Here is a 13,466-nt window from a genome sequence, read left to right on the forward strand (position 1 = left end):
TGGCTGGCACAGAGCTGAATCCTAACAAAGGGGTCCTTTGTGGGCTGCTGGCGTGTGGCCGCAGACAGGGCAGCCAGGCCTCTCCCGGAGCTTCCCAGGGGGAGGAGGTGGAAGTGGAGCCTCCCTGGCCTGGCAGCCACCTGGTCCCTGGCTGGTCATGGGTTGGGGTCTTTCCTGACTCAGCCTTTGCTGGGAACGTGGGTGCTGCTTGCAGGAAAAGCCTCTGCAGCAGCCGGTCAGGGCTAAGGAAGAGCCCATCTGGGGCAGTGTCTGGGGGAGGGTTAGGAGGGTTAGGGGCCTGCCATCAGAAGTTGACTTTGGCCGCGTGAACACCTCTTTGGATGATAAAAGAGGCTTCCTCCAGAGAGTGCAAAGGCCCGTGGAACCAAAGGCTTCCCTGGAGCAAGGAGGGCCCACTGCCCTCCTGCACAGGCTGCTAGTACCCAGTGTGCCCCTCCTGGGGCACGGCTGCCTTGCTGGGCAGCCATCAATAGGGCTGGAGTCTGTTCCCAGGCCCGCAGACCGGCCAAGGGTCTGACCCTGGGGTCCCCTGCCTGCTGACTGGAGACTCTGGACTGAAACTCGGGCAGGTGAGCAGGGCTCCGGGCCTTTACCTGGGAGGGCAAAGCACCCGCTGCAGAAGTTCCAGATCATCTGACCTATATCGGGCATCCCACTGGGCCAGGGATGGGATGGGAAACAAAATGGAGTGCCAGTCCCTATGGGGGTGGGGGAGGGGGGCTGTGAATGTCAGAGTGGATTAGCACCAGGGTTGGGGCAGGGATAGCCAGCTGGCAATGGCCCGTCTGGTTCTTTTTTATGGGAGGGTCAGGAAGGCCCAGGCTCCGGGGATGATTGGGCAGAGACCCAAAGGAAGTGAGTCGTCCCAAAGACATGGCGAGGGGGAGTAGAAGGTATGGGTAGTGGGAGCAGCAGGTGCAAAGTCCCTAGGGCAGAAGGATGCCAGCAGTCGGAAGGCCCATGCAGAAACCAGTGTGGCTGGAGCAGAGGGTCCCCAGTCCTGGAGCTGCAACAGGGACCCAAATCAGGGTGAGTGTGGGGTGGGGACCCAGGTCTCAGCTGTTGCAAAGACTTGGGCTCAAGTTCTGTGTGGGAGGGAGAGGGGGGCACTGAGAGATCTGAGCGGAGGAGGATCTGACATGTTCAGAGGCGTCTCTGTGGGGCTGTGTGGTATAAGACATGGGCAGGGGCAACGGGGTGAGTGGAAACAGGGAGCCTAGCTTCGCGGCTGCTGCGCTAATTTGAGGAGCACAGAATGGGACCGGGAGGGTAGCAGGGAGCTAGCGAGTGTGAGAAAGGGTCAGCTTTAGGGTGGAGCTTTGGGCCTAGGGGAAGGCCTGGCCCCGGGATGGAAGAGAGGCGAGGACAACGAAGTGCCGGGCCTGAGCTTCCCAAAGGGTGAGAGGCTGTTTGCCGAAGCAGAGGAGGCAGGAGGAGCAGGTGTGGGGCTGGTGAGGGGCTCCACCTGCCCGTGGCACGGCAAGATGGCCATCCCCCACTCAAGCGGAGTGTCCAGGAGGCAGCTGGTGAGTGTGTCTGATGGGCCTTCATCCTTCTTCCAGACAAGCCTCGGCTGGAGGAGGTCAGGATCCTCCAGGACTGGGGCAGTCAAGCACGCAGACCTGACTGCCGCTTCCAGTCTGAGGTCTGTGCACCCAGAAACACCTCGCAGAGGAAGCCCAGGAAAGAACCATGGAGAAAGTGGGGGGGGGGGAGCGGAGGAACGGGTGTGTGGCCAGGGGAGCCCTGGGAGGAGAAAGGTGCTCCTCCAGACTCCTTCTTGCTGGATGGCCAGGTTTCCCCAGAGCACTGGGTGACCTACAGGACCAAAGGTTTGTGGCATCCCAGGGAGGACACACGGGTGGCCAGGCATGGGTTGTCTGCCTTGCTCCCCAGTACATTGGGTCCCCCTCCTGAGCCCCCACCTCAGTGGTTCATCAGTTTGCAGATTCCTCTCTTGTGACTTCCCTCTTCTCCCCAGCCTGACGCCCTCTGGACTAGCTACAGGGCCAGATGTGAGATCGGGCCTTCCTGAGCTGAGGAAACCCTCACGGGCATCTCGGGGGCACTGCAGCGCTAATCAGATTCTGCAAGAGGGGGCTGTGGCCACCCTGCCGGCCTAATCAGGCAGCAGCAGGCTGACGCGCACAACGTACGCGCACAACGTCTAACTCGCAATGGGTTGCAATGGTCGGATGGACGCAGGAGGTGCCCAGGCCCATACCCGGGGTGGGTTCAAGTCCCATCTGCCCTGCCTGCTGGGAACCCTGGCTGAGTCAGCCCCAGGCTGGCTGCACTCTCTTCCTAAGCGGCATTATTCTCGTTAGGGAGATAGGAGGGCGGGGGCTAACCTCGGAGGATTGTCAGAGCTGCCCGGGACTTTGACTTGCGGCTGGCCTGGGCCTGGAAGTCAGAGCTTAGTGGGCGGCGGTGTTAGCATTTAAAACATGCAGGTGCAGCATACTGGCAGCCAGACGCACAGAAACCAAACCAGATCCTGTTAGTTCCCCTCGTGGGAACAAAGTTTCTGGTTATCTGCGGCTTTTAAAAACTTCTCGATGTTTTCCAAATGTCCTCCATTAAAGGAGAAAGACTTTCTTTGATATTTAGAAAACTGAGGGGAATAATCAGCGAACCAGTTGCCGCAGTGACACCAGTGCAGCCAGGAGGGACTTCGGGGCCTGGTGGATGGCTTCTGGTGGCCTTGCCCTGGGCTGGAAGTGCCCGGAGCCAGGTCTGTCCCTGCTCGCCCCCCTCATCTGCAGAAGCCCTGATTCCAGAGGGGAGGGGAGGTTGCACTGCTGAGATGGAGCCAGCGGGAATCCTGAAGCTGCTGGGCTGACATGGGGGCACCCAGCCCTCGGCCGTCAACTGGCCCAGAGCCTCCTGCCAGTACCTGTGCTGAGAAGGCAGCATCAAGGTGCAGACGTTTACCTTAGGCTCCCTCACCTTGCTCCTCCTGAACCATGTGACCACACGGCAGACCACACAACTGTCTCCAGTGGGTAGAGGCCCCCTGGACATGGCAGACCGCCCCATGAGCTTGGAAGTGGCCATAGGCTGAACTGGTCTGGGGATGAGGGAACTGGGACCCAGTTTAGGGTCTGAGTGGGGACCTAGGGGTGTGTTCAGACAGCCTTGAGCTCATATCCATCCTCCCAGAGGGCAAGACAGGAGTGAGGTGTGGGAGGATGTTTTCTGTGCTGACCTCGAGGAGGGGTAGAGGTCACTCTGAGATCAAGGTGAAGGACCTGGCCTGAGGTTGGGGATGGGAGTGCTTGGACCAGCTTCTGACCATTGTCCTAGGGATGACCTTGGCTAGGTCTTGCAGGTCTTTAGTCCTAGCCTCTGGCCCCCACGTGGTCCATAACATTGTCTGGGAGGGTGAGTGGGCATCTTGTTTTTTCCCATGAACCCCCTCCTCCTGGTGACCCCATGCTCAAGATCACTGTTCTGGTACCATTTTCCCAGGAGGACCCTTGCGGGAGGGAGGGTGCCAGGCTGCCTCTGGCAGGGGGACCACTGCGGCCGTCCTGACCCCAGACATCAGGTTAGGGGTCCCTCAGGTTAGGGGTCCCTCAGGGAGGGACTGAGAAGGAGGCGTTTGTGGGTCCCTCCGGATGTGCACCTCTGTCCCCAAGAGCGCGGCCTCGGACAAACCTGGAGCTGCGGGGGTGGGGGGAGGGGCGGATGGTGCGGTAACGCATAACAGTAACGCACCCGTGCGCCCGGATCACTCCAGGCCTGAAAGCAGCACGGGCCAAGTTCTCTCGGCCCGGTTCCCGGCCGGAACAGGAGGCCCCGGTGCGGGGCGTCCGGCTCGCCCCACGTTGCTCCCGCATCCCCGCCTTCCTCGTCGGCCCTCCGCCCGCAGTCCCGCTTGGCGCCGCCTCGCGGAGGCCGCTGGGTGCAAGCTCGGGCGCCGCGGGGAGGGGGCGCTCCAGGGCGCGGGGCTGCCGGGCTGCGCGGGTCGGTGCGGCGGGAGGGCGGGGAGGGTGCGGGTCCGGGTCCGGGTGCGGGTGCGGCGCAGGGCGGGACGTGGGGAGCGGGGAAGGGCGGGGCGGGGGCGCGGGGGGCGGGGGGGCGGGGCGGGGGCACCGCCTCCCGCTGCCCGGGACCACCCCCCGCCCCGCCCCGCCCCTCCCGCCGGGACGTCCGTCTCGCCCCGCGCCCCCTCCTCCCCCCGGCGCCTCCCCCCGCCCTCCCCGGCTCCCACCTGGCGGGGGGGCGGTGCGCCCCGGGGCGGCGAGTGCGCGCGCGCGGCCGGCGCGCTGTCCCTTTAAACGGCCCGCGGCGCCTCCCCGCGCCCCGCCCGCCGCGGTGCGGCCGGTGCTGGGCGAGGCCGGAGAAAGTCCATGTGAGCCGAGCGCGGGGACGCGACACTTCCTGCCGCCGCAGGCCGGACCGGGCCGGGCGCCCGCAGGTACGCCCAACTTGGCGCCGCGGGCCGGGTCGCCGCCGCCGCACTTCCCTCAAACTCCGCGCGCGCCGGCCGCCTCCCTGCCGCAGTGCCCGCCGGCCGCCCGCAGCCCAAGTTCGCGCGCCCGCCCGGGAGGCGGCGGGGAGGCGGCGGGCCCGGCCTGGGGAGGTGCCGCCCCGCCCGCGTCCCGAGCGGGGTCCGAGCGGGGTCCGAGCGGGGCCCCGGCCCCCCTCCCCTCCCCTCCCCTCCCCCTCCCCTCCCCCTCCCTCTCCCCCCTCCTCCCTGCTCCCGGCGGGCGCCGGCCCCGCTCGCACTCCCGGCCTCCGCCCCAGAGCGCCGACCCCGGGCGCGGGGGGAGGCCGGGCCGGGGTCCGAGGCCGGCCGCGCCGCTGCGCATCCGCCGGGCCGGCCGGCGCCTCTCGCGCCTGCTCCCGGGGGCCCCGGTCCCTCCCTCGTCGGACCCCCCGGCCCGGGGAGAAGCTGGTGCGGTGCTGGGGGGGGGGCTCGCACCTGTCATCCGCTGCCCTGACCCTGCGGAGCCGAGGTCTTGTGGCCCAAGCCCCTTAGCCGGGGAGCTCAGGGGTGACCTCTGAGCCCGCTGCCCACGCCCGTGACCCAGGCTCTTCCGAACTTGGCCCGCGTTGGGGTGTGTGTGTGTGCGCGTGTGTGTAGAGGGGGCTGTCATGAGGTCAGAGGTCACCCCGGGTCCCCTCTTCCTGGCTTCTCAGAAGTTTCTTCTTGGGGCTGGTGGCTGCCAACTCTCTCCTGACGCCCTTTCATTAAACCTGTGGATCTGCTGGTGGTAGGGCCCCGGGAGCTGGCCTTACAGGTCGTTCCCACTGCCCCCTCCTCCCCCTTCTCCCCCTCCTCCTCCTCCTGGGGGCCTCCAGATTCGGGATGTTGTGGCTGTTTAGGCAGTTGGGCCCCTCCTTCCTAGTGGAAATTCCTGGGACTCCCTAAGGACCCAGCCGCGTGTCCCCTGGCTGCCTGTTCTAGTGGTGGGGGCTGGGCGGACGGTGGGCCCTGAAGGCTGGAGGTGGCTGTCCTTCTGCAGCCCCCCTCCCTTCTGCCAGCGGTGTGCCCACCACCTGGTAAAGCTGCTCTCTCTGAGCCGTCTGCAAGCACTCTTCTGTGCTGGACACTCTGCGGGCCAGGCCCAGGCCCCTGGCCCTCCTGCTTCCTGTGCCCACCCACCTGCCCACTGGCCCACCCTCCCCACTGGTCTGGTGTGGTGTGTGTCTCTCCAGGTCTGCCCTCTCCACCCCTCCTCCCTCCTCCGCCTTCTCCTCCCTCCCTCTCCACTGTGCCCAGGGCCTGGTGGCAGGGGTTTCCCAGCACTCACTCACTGGCAAGGACACTAGGTGAGGTAGCCTCTGGTACTGACTTCCTCTCGCAGGTGAGGAAACAGCTGGGCACAAAGGAGCCAGGGGAAGGGTCAGGCGGCAGGTACTGCCTTCCACCTTCCAGAGAGCCACCTGTTCCTCCTCCCTGCGGCCCCCTGTGGTGACTGTCCCTCCCAGGAGGCCCTTTGGCATTTCACTGGGGTCATTCCATTGTTGGGTGGCTCCTTGGCTGGAGCCTGAGCAAAGGAAATGGAAGGAAAAGGCCCACAGTGCTTGGCCCCTGCTCCTCAGTGAGCCTGCTGAAGGGAGCACAGAAGCACAAGGTATCACTTGTCACCTCTCCGTGGCTGGAGATCTGCTGTCAGTGGGCACATCGGGGCAGAGGCGGTGCTGACTCGCAGCCGGCTCTGCCCATGGCTCCTGCAGCCATTTAGAGCCTGCTCCCAAGGATGGTTGGTGGGCGGGCGCCCCTGCTGTAACCGACCCTGAAGCCCCAAGGCTGCACAAGGGTGTCTCCAGGTTCTTTCCCTGTTTCCCACTCAAACACGAGCATGCTTGTTCGCGGAAGGGGGTGACAGCAAGTGCTGAGCTGGCCTGTGCAACTGGGCTCCTCTGTGCCTTTGCTTCAGGGACCTGCCTGCCTTGCACCCTGGGCTAAGGTGGGCCCAGTCCTTCCCCCACTCCCCCACTGTGGGACAGGAGATGAAAGCGTGGCGTGGACCCTTTCCAGAACGTTCCCAAGGCTCCACCCCACACCCCTGCCTCTCAGGCCCGTGCTCCCTGGAATGCAGGCCTCCAGTGGTCACAGTCCCCAGCACTGGCCACCAACAAGGGCAGAAGCCTCAGGCCCCTGGGTCTTCATTCCCTCCATGGCCCACCCCCAGCATGTGCCCCTTCCACATGGGGCTCCCCTGCCTGGGCTCCCCTGGGTTCTGTTGTCCCTGGGCTGGGGTGAGGGGCAGCAGGGGGTGGATGCTGTAGGGGGTGGGAGTGTCCTCTGGGCTGGGGCGGCTGGTGAACTTCTGCTGGACTCCACCACAGGGGGCCGCAGGGAGGAGGGACAGGTGGCTCTCTGGAAGGAGGGGGGTGGTGCCCGTTGCCTGACCCTTCCCCCGGCTCCCTCGTGCCCAGCTGCTTCCTCACCTGCGAGATGAAGCCAGTACCAGAGGCTTTCCTGGTGTCCTTGCCAGGCTTAAGTGACAGCGAGGGAGTGCTGGGAAGCCCCTACCGCCAGCCCCTGGGCACAATGGAGAGATGGCGGGTGGAGAGGGCAGACCCAGGCAGAGACCCACACTAGTCCACATCATGGCCTCTCACCCTAGAACACTCAGCTCGTTTTCCCCTGAGAACCGGGGCCTCCTTCCACAGACCCCAGTGCAGTGGGCATACTTGGGAAGTTGGACCCTAGCTCGGTTCTTGGGACAAGACAAGTTGTCTTTCAAGTCAGGGTGGTTAGTGTGAGCTCCTTGCCTCATCCCTGAGGCTGGTCCTCTGAAGGGGAGCACGGTCCTGTGCGGGGAGGGGGGGGGCAGGTGTTGGGGATCCCAGGGCAAGAACAGGTGCTGCCGGTCCCTGGCTGGATCCTGAGCTCCAGCTCTGGTGAGCTGCTCCAGCTCTGGGCAGCCCGCGTTGGGAGCTAGGGAAATCTGGCTGGGGCTGAGGTCGGCCTGGGGCTGGGGAGTGGCGTCAGGGCCTGTACAGGGCCTGCCTGCGGGGTCTGCCGACCACTTTGTCCTGGGCCCTCTGGGAACCCCCCCCCCCCCGCCAGCCCTGTGCTGCATTCCTATCTGGGTAGTGCCCCCTCGGTCGCCCCCCCCCCCAGATGAGCAGTCTAGCCCTTGGATTCCTCTGGGGTGACCCAGCTTGGGTCTACAGCCTGTTGTCTGTTCGTGTCTATACCTTAAGTCAGGGATGTGTGGGCCCCACCCTGGGGACACAGCTACTGCTGGGTGCCTGAAAGGTTCCGTGCTCCCCCCCCACACTCAGACCTGGGCTCCCTGGGGTGCAGGCTGGGGAGAGCATTCTGCCTCTCCACCCAGGGCAGAGCAGGGCTCCCAGGGGGCTCTGCTGCTCTTTCAGTGAACGCTCGCTCTCACCAGGCCTGGCTCTCGGGCTCTTTGTAAACTCTGGTGCTGTGCTGGCCAGGGCTCCCTCCTGGTGTCACCTGCAGCTGCTGTGTGCCGGGTGTTTGGCTTCCTCCGTGGTGGCCTTTGGCCTTTGTGCTTTCAAGTTCAGATTTTGGAAGTGGGGCCCTGTGGGTGAGGGTCTGGCGGACTGTGGGTGGGGTGGACACAGGGGTCTGGAAGTGGTGGTCATTGATGTTGGGGACATAAACTTGGAAGTGGGGCTCCCTGGTGGCCACCTTGGTGGTTAGCATCTTCAGAGTGGGGCACTGCCCTTGACAAGGGCGGCAGGAGCACGTCTGAGTGGGGGAAAGAATGGGGGGCGATGTGACCAGGACCCTGGGCTCTCTGGGCCCCTCCTTGCCGTCCTGTGTGCCCGCTGGCCCTGGGTCTGGGCGACTAGGCCAGGCAGCGGCAGGAGCTGCGGGGTCTCTACCAGGTCACATCCTGCCTGGGGCTCCGTGACCTTGGATGCTGAATGCACACTCTCTGAGCCCCGCCCTGGCCTGTGGGAAGCAGTGGCTTCCCCATTGACTTGCAGGCTGCAGGTGAGGCCGGCCCAGCCCCAGGCCCTCCCAGAGGCCCCCTCCCCGCTGGAGCCTGGGAGGAGCACATGTCCCTTTAAGGGGAGGCTGCTTGTCCCTGTGGCTCCGATGAGGACTGTACCGCAGGCATACTTTTCTCCGAGGAGGCAGGCGAGGAGGCAGGCGTTGTTCTCAGTCCCGGCGGGAGGAGAGGCTGGCTCCGGGTCTCTGAAGGAATCTTCCCCCTCCCCCTCGGCCCTGGGCCCTGGCATCCAGGAGGGCACATGGCCATGGATGGGCCCCGCCCAGCGCCTGCCTGTGTGCCTGGGAAGCCGGCAGGTCGGGGGCGGGGACCGCAGGGGCCTGAAAGTGCCCATATATAGTCACTGGGTTTGAGCAAAGAGCTGCGGAGCTGTGTCCCAGGCCCCGGGCTGGCCGGCCCCCAGGCCCAGCCACCAGCTCCCCAAGGGAGGCCTTGCCTCCCGGGTCGGGGTGTTGCTGAGAGAGGTGGATTTGGGGCAAACCATTAGATAGAGCAGCCTGAGACAGGCTTGGCACTCTGTGACTGTTTGTTGATTGAAAATAAAAATCTCCCAAGCCCTGATGGTCAGGACCAGATGTATTTCTGGAAACACTGCTTTTGAGAGTTGGAGCCAGGAAGACGTGGCTGCCCGGTTGCCGAGAGCTGCCTGGGGGTCCTTGGCTGTGGGTGGGATGCTTGTTTGTCCGCAATCCCAGCCTCTGCCCTGCAAAATGCCTGCGTTACGCTGATGCCCCAGATGTCCCTCCCCACTCCGCAGTACCAGGGGCCTTCCACGGATGGCTGGTGCCCTCTGGATGGCGCGATCCCCTCTCCGGCTCCCGGACGGACGCTGCTGGGAGTCTGGAGGACGGGTGCCCTGGTGCCTGAGGGTCAGGAGCGGGAGGACATGGTCCTGGGTCTCTCCGGCACGTGGGCCCTCACGGGGCTCCCCGCCCCAGCCCTCAGCTCCTGGCCCTGCCCTGCCGTCCCCCATCTTTGCCCCCATCCCTGTCTCTGTGCCAGGATTGGAGAGAAGTAACCGCCTCTGCCGCATTCCTGACTTTTGTGCTGTTAAAAAATCACAATGTTAACATAGTTTAGTTCATTTAATTTAGTTTCCATTGCACTGCTGAGCGCCTTTGTTAAATCGTGTATACTGATACTTTTTGTTGTGTCAGCAGTTTTTTCTTCCCTTTTTTTGGATATAAAGCCATTAGAGAGGCAAGATTAAAAAGATACATTACAATTAAAATGTTAATGAAATCTGCATCATACAACTTTTGAAGCCCTTTAGGCATTAATCTTGCCTGTGTCATGTCCATTAACTTCCACTATTCTTGTTCCACACTGACCCCTGCTGAGAGATTTGTGCTATAATTGGATTTTTTTTTTTTACTAAAAAAAAAAAAAAGCTTTTAAGAAAATAAAGGTTGAGTGGTGGCCCTGGCTCACAAGTGGAAGGAGAGGGGAGTGGAGGAGTACACAGGCTACCCCACGGGGTCCCCCCTCTGAGCAGGGCGGAGACCCCTGCCCCTTTGGCTCTTGGCACCCCTGCACCTGCCCCAGGGCCCTGGGCCTCTTCACCACCCACCTCCCCCAGGCCCGGGCTTGCTAGGGTAGGAAGGCCTCCCCAGGCTGATGGAGGAGGCGCCGCTGGGGTGTGGGGTGTGGATGCGTGAGAGTCAAGGCTGAGCTTATCTCCCTGGGGAGAGGGTGCAGAACCCAGATGCTGGGTGACGGGCGACAGGGGCGCTACCGGCTAGGCCCGCGGTGGTACAGGGAAGGGCTGCTGGTGTCAAAGCCTGGAGTATTGAGTTTTTAGGATCATGCGTCCTACGTGGGTGCCTTGGATGTCTGGCCTCCTGGGCACTTGGGTCTCTAGTGTGAGGCTGGGGCTGGGAACCATGGGAAGGGGGAACCCCTGGCAGGAATGGGTGGTAGGTGCATCTGTGAAGTTCTGCCTGTGATTCGCCCTGTGTAGGGGTGGGGCCCCAGCGAGGAAGGGTCCCCTGGCCTGGCTGAGGCTGGGGCAACGTGCAGCCTGTGGTTTCTGGGTGAGGCTGGCAGGCGGGCTCTCCTGGGCCCGGGTGCTCCAGTCACAGCCAACGCTGGGAAGCTGGTCAGGTGGTTGGCAGTGGGGCTGCTACAGACAGATTTCATGTCTGTGTGTTTTTGCAACACCTTTCTATAAAGGGAAACATAATTTAAAATATGATTACTTAGTGTTGTAACAGCCGCCTCAGCGCTCCACGCTATGCCGAGATCATTATCAGAGGCTGATATTAACTTGCAAAGAATATTATGCAAATTGCCTGCTGGCTCCTCTGGGAAACCTGCTCCCAGGAAGGGCGTGGGGCCCAGGGTGGGTGCCTCCGGGGGATGCCGAGGGACCCCGAGAGCAGGGGCAGCCCGGACCCTGCCGTGGCTTGGAGGGAGCTCTAGTTCTGCAAGCTGGCCACTGGGTACCGTGATGTTGGCTGAGCATTGCCACCCTGGGGGACCTGGCCTTCCCAGAGGTCCCTGGGATCACTGCAGGTACCCAGTGCTGTGGTTCACTGTGACCAGGTCCTGGGGTAACTGGACCTGGTGATTCATGAGCCCCAAACACTTGTCAGTCCCTTAGTGGGGGACTGTGTCACAGACCCCCACCCCGACCCTGTGGGTGCAGAGGCCTTCCCACTCACGGACTCAGCACCCTGGCTTTGCAGCGTGCAGGGGCCTAGGGCACCCCCCAAGGGGATGTGGCAGGCTGTCCTTGGTCTGCGTTATTGTGGGGACTGTCTACTCACACTCTTACCCTTGGGGAGTGGTGGGGTGGCTAGAGTCTGAGGACAGTCCCTCTATCACCAGACCCCTGCGGGTCCTGACTCCGGGGGGTGGGGGGCCTGCAGTTTAATGGCTTCGGATTCCTTCCAGATGCCCTCTCCCAGTGTCTGGGAGAAGTCAGACAGAACAAGTTTGGGGTGAAACCGGCCTCAGACCCAGTGGGACAGAAGAACCCATTTATGGGTTTTCAGAAGCAGCGGTAGCCCAGGAACCTCCAATCTCCTGCACTTTCCGTGAGAGGGGTGGTGAGTGGGCAAGGTCAGGAAGCAGGGCACCTGACATGGGGGTGCTGCTGTGACCCTCAGAGTGGATGGAGGCTCTCTCTCCCCTGGGACCTCACAGGCAGGAAGAGGGCAGGGTTTTGGAGGCAGCTGGGACCCGACGAGACCTTGACAGTTCCCACGATCCTGTCGGGCCACGCAGGGCTACTCTTGCCAAGCGGCCACTTTCTGCAGAGTCTGGGCGTGTCAGCGTGGGATTTTTGAGCCCTGTTCCTTGCTGTGGGACCCTGGGCCTCGGCTTCCCCATATGGAAAATGAGGGAAGAGCTTTGAAGGAGAAGCAGACGTGGGCACACCCACTTCCCGGTCAGCAGGATGGCGGTGCTCCAGGCAACATACGCTCCGGCTGAGGGGTGCCCCACGTGTGCTTGCCCACTGTGGGCCGGTGGTGCTTCTCCCTCTCCTGCCGAGCTCTTCCCCTCCCGGGCTCCGGGGGATTCCCTTGGGGCCCGTCAGCTCCAGGAGGGCGATGAGGTCTGTGTATGCGCACATGGCAGGTGGACGGGGGTGGGGTGGGGTGGGGGGGCCGTGGGCCTCATGAGTACCTGGCATGCGTGTGAGCCCCGGGCAACAACTGACCATAGACCTAGTGGCTTGAAATGACAGAGACTTATTCTCTCCATGGTTCTGGAGGCCAGAAGTCCGAAGTCAGGGAGTGGGCAGGGCTGTTTCCTTCTGGAGGCTTTGGGACAGGATCTCGGTCTCTCCCAGCTCCTAGGGTGGTGCTGGCAGTCCTCGGCGTCCTTTGGCTGGTAGACACATCCCTGCCACCTCTGCCTCAGTGGTCACATGGCTGTCCTCCCTCTGTGTGTCCGTGTTCAAATTTCCCTCTTCTTTCCCTCTTTCTGTCTTCTTACAAGGATGCCGGTCAGGGGTGCAGGGCCCACCCTACATCCAGGACGGCCTCATCTCTGTCCTTGGCTGATCACGTTCGCGGAGAGCCCGTCTCCAACAAGGCCCCACTCTGAGGTCCTGGGTAGACGGGAACCTCAGGGGACACTAACAACCCAGTGTGTGGGGATCACAGAAACCATTTCGTGTCTGCAGGGGAGGAGGTGCTTGCTGTCTGGGAAGTTCGGGGGGGGTTGCTGAGATAGCCCGTGCTTGCCCAGGAGGGTGGGTGGCCAGACACATGGACGGTGGCTGTTGCTCCAATGAGTATCGGGCAGCAGGGCCGAAGGGCCAGTACCAGTTGGGAAGTCTAGAAGGCGCTTTGTTTTCAGGACCAGAGCCGGGGTCGAGGGCAGGAAATGGGGCCATGGGCGGAGGAAGAATTTCCTGAGACACAGTGTCTATGGTTATGTAAGTTTTGGGACAGGAGGCAGAATTTGTGTTAATTGTTGTAACCCAGTTTAGTTGGCCAGTCCCTGTTATGTGAAGGGGCCAGGAAAGGAAAGGCGTGTCGGCCACAGAGGAGTCCTCAGGGCTGGGCCTGGCGGTAGCACAGACGCCGGCCACTGGGGTCCGCTGATCCCTCCTCCATCCCCCAGAGGAAAGAGGGGAAGTAACACAGCCGGGGAGGCAGGTGCCGAGAATGAGAATGAGAATGGACTGGAGAGGGCTGCAGCATCCAGGCAGCGGGGTGTGGGGGCAAGGGCGATGCTGTGCTTGGGGTGCACACCAGGCCAGACCTCCACAGGCCCCCGATCCTGGGCCCAGGAGCACAGGAAGCAGGTGGCTGGCTCAAGAGAGATGGGAACCAGGCCTTGGGGCCCTCCTTGGTTGAGAGTAGGGTTCTTGGTCTCTCCCCATGCCTCTCCAAGCCACGCACACTGACCTGGGCCTGGAGGGACTGCAGAAGTGAGAGTTCCGAGGTCGGGGGGGTGGGGGGGTGGGGGGCGGGGGGCTGCCCTGTGTTTTTGCTCTGAGTCTCTTGTCAGGTTCTTAATAACCCAGGAGAATGGAAA

The 13,466-nt window shown here is 63.0% G+C and overlaps 1 protein-coding gene across 2 annotated transcripts in view; it reads left to right on the forward strand.

Annotated features, from left to right (window-relative positions):
• Positions 1–4,293: 4,293 nt before the first annotated feature.
• NACC2 (NACC family member 2) overlaps positions 4,294–13,466 on the forward strand; it is a 67,648-nt gene continuing 58,475 nt past the window's right edge. For both annotated transcript variants that reach the window (XM_025475762.3, XM_025475769.3), the window contains exon 1: positions 4,294–4,444. The gene's annotated coding sequence lies outside the window, so the exon portion shown is untranslated. The remainder of the gene's footprint in view (positions 4,445–13,466) is intronic.

Source organism: Canis lupus, chromosome 9 (genome assembly GCF_003254725.2).
Source record: "Canis lupus dingo isolate Sandy chromosome 9, ASM325472v2, whole genome shotgun sequence".
In the NCBI taxonomy this organism is placed as follows: domain Eukaryota; kingdom Metazoa; phylum Chordata; class Mammalia; order Carnivora; family Canidae; genus Canis; species Canis lupus.